Raw genomic sequence first — 6,292 nt, 5'->3', positions numbered from 1 at the left:
TACATCTACTATATGTGAAAACACATTTTCATCATTCACTCATGAATGTTTATTAAATATTGAATATGAATTTGCAAATAAGCACATATTTATTCACTTAACCTCCCCTAACACCTTATAATCAAAATAATAAGGAAAACAGACACAAAAGCACACTGTTATATATCCATGTTTATTAATCACATTGTAAAAACATTTGTTTATTCAATCATTCACAAAAATCACCACATAAAAATCTCATGCACATTTATCACTCAAGGAATTTTTTCCCAAGTCACATAAACCTTAATCAACATTTAAGAAGCTTATAGACATTTTCACAAGATACACACATTTATTGGCCACATCACACACCATTCCTCACTTTATATAGATCACGTCACTAGGAATGTATTAAGTATATATCTTTTAAATCATGTGTTTATTTGTATGTATAGTATGAAGTTCCGATTTTTCACCAATATGTGTTTATTCATTTATTTAATTATTTACTCACTGCGTCACACCGAAGCAGAAAATGGAGTGCATCACACAGCACTCATTAGTTTTAATTGAATACAGAAGACATTGCTTAAAGTAGAATGGGGATTGGCTGTCATCTGCATATATACTAGCCACGAACCTTAACCCCAAACTACGGAGCCTGAGGAAGACCAGAAAGGGTCGAAACGCGTTGCTCTCATCATTAAGCAATTTTAATCCAGCACAGCCACCGTCAAGGAGTGGATCAGAGAGGGGGCAGCACTATATCCGGACGCGGAGCAAGTTAGCTGAGCTCCACGAGATCCACGAGCAATTTCCTACTGACGGGCTGCTTTCTCTTTTCATGCATTTCTTTTTATGCAATTCTTTTTATGCATTTTTTCTATTGTTTTTATACATGTGTTGTTTTTAGAGCTTTTGGAAATAAAATTCATTGTAGCCCATTAGTATCGTGACATTGCTCCATTTTATATTCACACCAAGGAGGGATCATCTTTATACACTTATCCACTTGGAATTTTACCTTAATAGTACTGCAAAGGATTTAAAGACACCATGATGTGCATTTACTCACACAAGGCCGTGTGAGTATTATTTGTATTTTTAATTCTATAGATCCCTATATATTAGATCACCATTACCCTGATAAGGCAGCAGGTGTAAACACACCTGCAGAGAGAAAAAGAAAAAAGATACCTTCCCCTAGGATTGCACTCACACTTGCCCGTGTGAGTGCTTGCAGCATTTGCTGCTTTTATATATCTGCTTTTGTATATCTGCTTTTTTATATCTTCTTGGGTTCGCTAGCGGGTCACCACAGAATTATGTTGATATTTTCCTACTAACATTTGTTCTCAAATTTGTTCACACCGAGGGGGATTTCCTAAACTGGGAGTTGAACACCATAGAAGAAGACCAGGAAGAAGATCAAGAACCTGAATAAAAGAAAACATTCAAGTTAAAGATACCTTGTTGTGTACCTACTCACACAAGGCCGTGTGAGTAACATTTGATTTACATCTATTATTACACACAGGACCCAAATCACACCTATAGATTACCACTTGTGAAGATCATTTCGGATATAAAGATACCTTCCCCTAGGATTGTACTCACACTTGCCCGTGTGAGTACTGGCAGTATTTACTGCCTTTATATATATTTATATTTGTTTGGAGTAAAAAGTTTTGGATTATTTAAATACTGGCTGTATCCCTCTAAACAACTGTCTTTCAATCTGTTCACTCCGAGGGAGACATCCTCACTGCAAGCCGAAGACTGTTGAAGAAATCTATGAGGAAAACCAAGCCCTGAAAAGAAGAAGGAAATCAACCAAGGGAACACAAAGAAAAGTAAACCTTGCTGTGAGAGCATTTACACAAGGCCGTGTAAGTGATTTTATATACCTTTTCAAGCACAACCACAAATATCTAATAAGATACCATATATATCCCAAAGTCTTCAACCTGTGCTCCCCCTTTTTTTCTCTATATCCCTGTACAAACAAGGATCCTGGATAAGGATCCTATTGGGGTCAGAGCCATAGGACACGAAGACGAACCTGAGGGAACCTTTATTTATAAGGTTGTAACATCCATTGACACATTTCCCCTGTTCTAGAACTACATCAGGGAGCGCCCGGTTTTTTCTTGTTCCTTATTCCAGATCTGACTCAAGTTTCCCACGGGGGACATCGGAAGACAGGTAGGGAACACCTCCCCTCCCGTATAGTACCTTGAGGAACTGCGGATCAGGTAAGATCCCAGGCGGGATTGCTGATTTGGAAATTGTTAAGAGGGGGCATCCTGACACTGGTTAATGGGTTCTGGCTTTTTTTTTTGGTTTGGTTAGTGAGGTCAACACACACACACACAGTACTTTTCTAAATAAACCTACGGTTCTATGAAAATTTAAGTTTTTGTGTTGAGCAGGGGTGAAGCAAAACGTATTTATTTATTTTATTCTTACAGGACAATGACATGGGTCACGCTATAAATGTACTCCGTTCAACACAAGCTCAGGAGAGATTGACATTGATTTTATATATGTATAATACACAGTGGTCAACAAACCCGATCGCCACGGGCGACAAGATTTTGTCCGGTGGCGGACCTCATGGTCGCCATGGATGATATACAATCCGCATTTGAACAAGCTAGATTCACTGATAGAAAATATTTAGTTTGTTATAAAACTCACAATAAAGACATCAAACAGGGTTTTCAGAAACCTTTATTCATTACACAATTTAATAAACAAGCTAACCAAATCCGTACCATCATAAAAAAACCATTGGGACATATTAAAACTAGATGCAGATCTTAGACGTATTCTGCAAGAAGGACCAAGAATAGTCTTCAAAAAAGCTAAAACGATTGTATCATCGATTTCCCCAAGTGTATTTCAGTCCATTAGTGAGTAGTCATATCCGTGGCAGCCCCAAGGGGTTTTTCTGTTGCGGCAATTGTAATTTCTGTCAGTATGCCAGACCTTTAAAAAAAGTAAAAAGCGCACAGTCAAAAAACTGTTATAAAATTCAAACTTTTATTAATTGTCATACAAGTTTTGTCGTTTACACACTTTGGTGTGGTTGCGGCAAACGTTACGTGGGTCGTACAATCAGACCCTTGAAAACTAGGATATCTGAACATGTTCGGTTAATCACAAGACATGATCTGTCTCATCCAGTATCCAGACATTTCTCAAGCTGTTTGCAAGGCGGTATAATTAATGTTAATTTCTCTGGTTTGGAACATGTGTCTCCACATACCAGGGGAGGAGACAGACTTAATTTCCTCAATCGAAGAGAAATGTATTGGATTTTCACCTTAGATCCAGTCCATCCAAGGGGTATGAACATTGAATGGGAATTAAAATATTTTCTGATATATTGATACTTCATTCTCCTCCCTTGGTGTGCATTGATACGTGCCCAATTCATTGATTTATTTATGGATTCATTCCTTAAATAAGTTGTTCTGGTTGGCTGGCGCACACGCGCAGAAAGGGGTCTGCGCACGCTGCGGGCACCGCCGTGTACCGCGTCAGCGGGCGGAGCCTAGCCGTGATTCTAACACACACACAGAGAGAGGCAGACACACACAGAGACACACACAGAGAGAGAGAGAAGAGGCACAAAGAGACACAGAGAGAGAGAAAGAGAAACACAGAGAGAGACACAGAGAGAGAAAGAGACACACACAGAGAGAGACAGAGAGAGAGACACACACACACAGAGAGAGAGACACACACACGCAGAGAGACACAGAGAGAGAGGGAGACACAAAGAGACACAGAGAGAGAGAAAGAGAAACACAGAGAGAGAGACACAGAGAGAGAAAGAGACACACACAGAGAGAGACAGAGAGAGAGACACACACACACACAGAGCGAGAGACACAGAGAGACAGAAAGAAAGAGACAGAGAGAGAGAGACACAAACACACACACACACACAGAGAGACACACACAAAGAGAGCCTTAGAGACAGACACACAGAGAGACACAGACAGACACACAGACAGAGACAGACTGACTGACAGACAGACACATAGACTGAGAAATAGACAGAGAGATAGACAGACATAACTCACCGAGTATTAATATAGAGAGGTGTGTGCTACCTGGGATATATTCAGAGAATATTAGAACACGGAGATCCCTTCGGGGCGCATTCCACCTAAAAAAAAAATGAATGTAATATTGGTATTTAGTCAAATTAAACTTTGATAGCTATACTAAAATAAATATGTGACAAGTATTATTGGATTCCACTCTTATCACAGGGAAACCCAACTTGTGCTCCAAACCGCGGGAGAAGCAATTCCAGGCGTGCAAGGGAGAGGGCGGTGTGGAGCAACCAGGATCCCTTCATAAGGAGAAATAAATCCTAAATGTACAGGCCAAGGCTGTCAGAAAAAAAGAAACTGTCTTCAAGGAGCAGAATACTGATGTGGAAGTCGGGTTTTGCATACAAATATCCCAAGAATTAACTCATTAAAAAAATGTATCTATGTATAACCCCTCCCGTGCATGGAAGGGGATACAGGCGTATACAGGAGATGCTTCTATAGCCAGCATTGAACACTGAAGCAACGACTCACTACTTCACCAACTTACAATATGTTCTTTTAGACCGGGACTCAAGGAGAAACTTCCCACTTTAAAGGGCAGCTCCCTAACTGCAAGGGTGTGAGTTTCTGGGATTCCAACTCAGAGGGGGCCCCCATGTGAGTTTCCGCCATCCCATCTTGGAGGGGGTCCCTGAGTGTGTGTGGGACCCCACATCTAGAGGGACACCACCCCTAACCCCCCCCCCCCTCCCCCGTGTGAGTGTCTGGAATCTCACCCACAGAAGGGGCTGCGTGACTGCCTCCTCCACAGAAACATTACATTGCAGGGCTTTTTTGGGGTACTCACCGTGTTGTGTTTGAGCAGGGACAGGCTGCACAGCGCTTGTGTCTCTGCTGCTTTCATCATGCCAATCTCCTTAATTTTGAGTATGTACTGCCTCATCTGCTCCTTAATCAGCATCTCCACACACCTACAGGGGAAGCACAAGGACAATCGGGTTACAGCGCCTTCCACTTAAACCCTTGCTTTATAACAAGTCCCTGACCCCTCTGGCAAGGAAGGGGTGAATAGAGGTGGCATCCCTAACCCCGTCTGAGATGGGCAAACCGTAGTCTTCAAAATATCCACCCCGTTTTATTTCATTATTTCCCCCAAGTTCCCTTTAAAAACCCCACAAATGTATTCCCAATGAATTCTTCGGCAGGAAACCATTAGTTTGCGACTTGGTCAATTAGCTGGAAAACAAAACCATTTCTTATGGAAACATGAGAACACGGGAGATTACAGCTCTGAAGTGCGACAGCAGGGCCCACGGGGATAGGACAGAATCACTGTGCAGATCATACGAGAAAGTCGTCTTATCCGGTACTACACACCGCAGCGTCAGACACAGGAGCTTGTCTTCTGAGCTTACTATCTCAGTTTTTGGGTGGTCACATGGTGCCGGCACTGCACACCCACTTCAAAGGCAGTGAATTAACCACTAGACTCCCCTTCCCTTAATCCGTTTACAACGGGTGCAGCCTCCGACCAAGGCCCCTATCCGGGCTGAATTGCTCGAGAAGATTTTACCTCTTTTAAGGCAGAAACCCCCCCCCCCAAATAAAACCTACACGAGTTTAGCGCATAACAGTATTTTGCTCCCTTGATTGTCTCAATCTGCAGCAGCGCAGATCACGACGGTAACTTTGAGACTGCGCTGGGCCTGGGAGGGAGCGACATTCTGACTTCCCGGTCCTTCAATATTTCAACAGCTCATATCGAAGCAAATAAATAACATGCCCTGAATGGGCGGAAGGAAAGGGACAGGCGGGCGCCTGAATTAGGCTGTGATTTTACCAAAAAACGCCGGCATAATCGAAACCTTACGTGATGGTTTTGGAAACCTCCTTCAGGGTGGTCTGTAGGTCATAGTTGGCTGGACAGTGCAGGAGGCAGGGCGCGAAGATGATGGCCAAGGAATTTGAGGACATGCGGTTCGCATCTTCCATCACAGCCACTCTGCAAAATAGGGTGGCGTTAGAGAATGCCCCACAATGCATTGCCCTGCTGGGCTCTCAGCAGGCATGGGGCTATCTGAGCCCGTGTTTCCAGGGCTGCTTAGCAGACGGAGCCATCCAGGTGTGACCCTCACTGCCCAGTTATTAGAGCACTGTAACATGCACCTCTTCATCTCTGCACTTCCCTATAATGCAATGGGGCTCAGCTCCCATCCTCAAGCTCCCCCAACAAGTCC

At 42.8% G+C, this 6,292-nt stretch overlaps 1 long non-coding RNA gene across 1 annotated transcript; it reads right to left on the bottom strand.

Annotated features, from left to right (window-relative positions):
• Positions 1 to 2,699: 2,699 nt before the first annotated feature.
• LOC142476422 (uncharacterized) lies at positions 2,700 to 5,982 on the bottom strand. The gene is made up of 4 exons (XR_012791662.1): positions 5,926 to 5,982; positions 4,903 to 5,026; positions 4,077 to 4,162; positions 2,700 to 2,973 (listed from the first exon to the last, which is right to left on the bottom strand). It is a non-coding gene; the product is annotated as an uncharacterized LOC142476422 (long non-coding RNA).
• Between the last annotated feature and the right edge of the window lie 310 nt (positions 5,983 to 6,292).

The sequence above is a fragment of the Ascaphus truei genome, unplaced genomic scaffold (assembly GCF_040206685.1).
Source record: "Ascaphus truei isolate aAscTru1 unplaced genomic scaffold, aAscTru1.hap1 HAP1_SCAFFOLD_1591, whole genome shotgun sequence".
Lineage (NCBI taxonomy): Eukaryota > Metazoa > Chordata > Amphibia > Anura > Ascaphidae > Ascaphus > Ascaphus truei.
The sequence above is the reverse complement of the archived record's forward strand: the minus strand, read 5'-3'. Positions and strand labels throughout refer to the sequence as shown.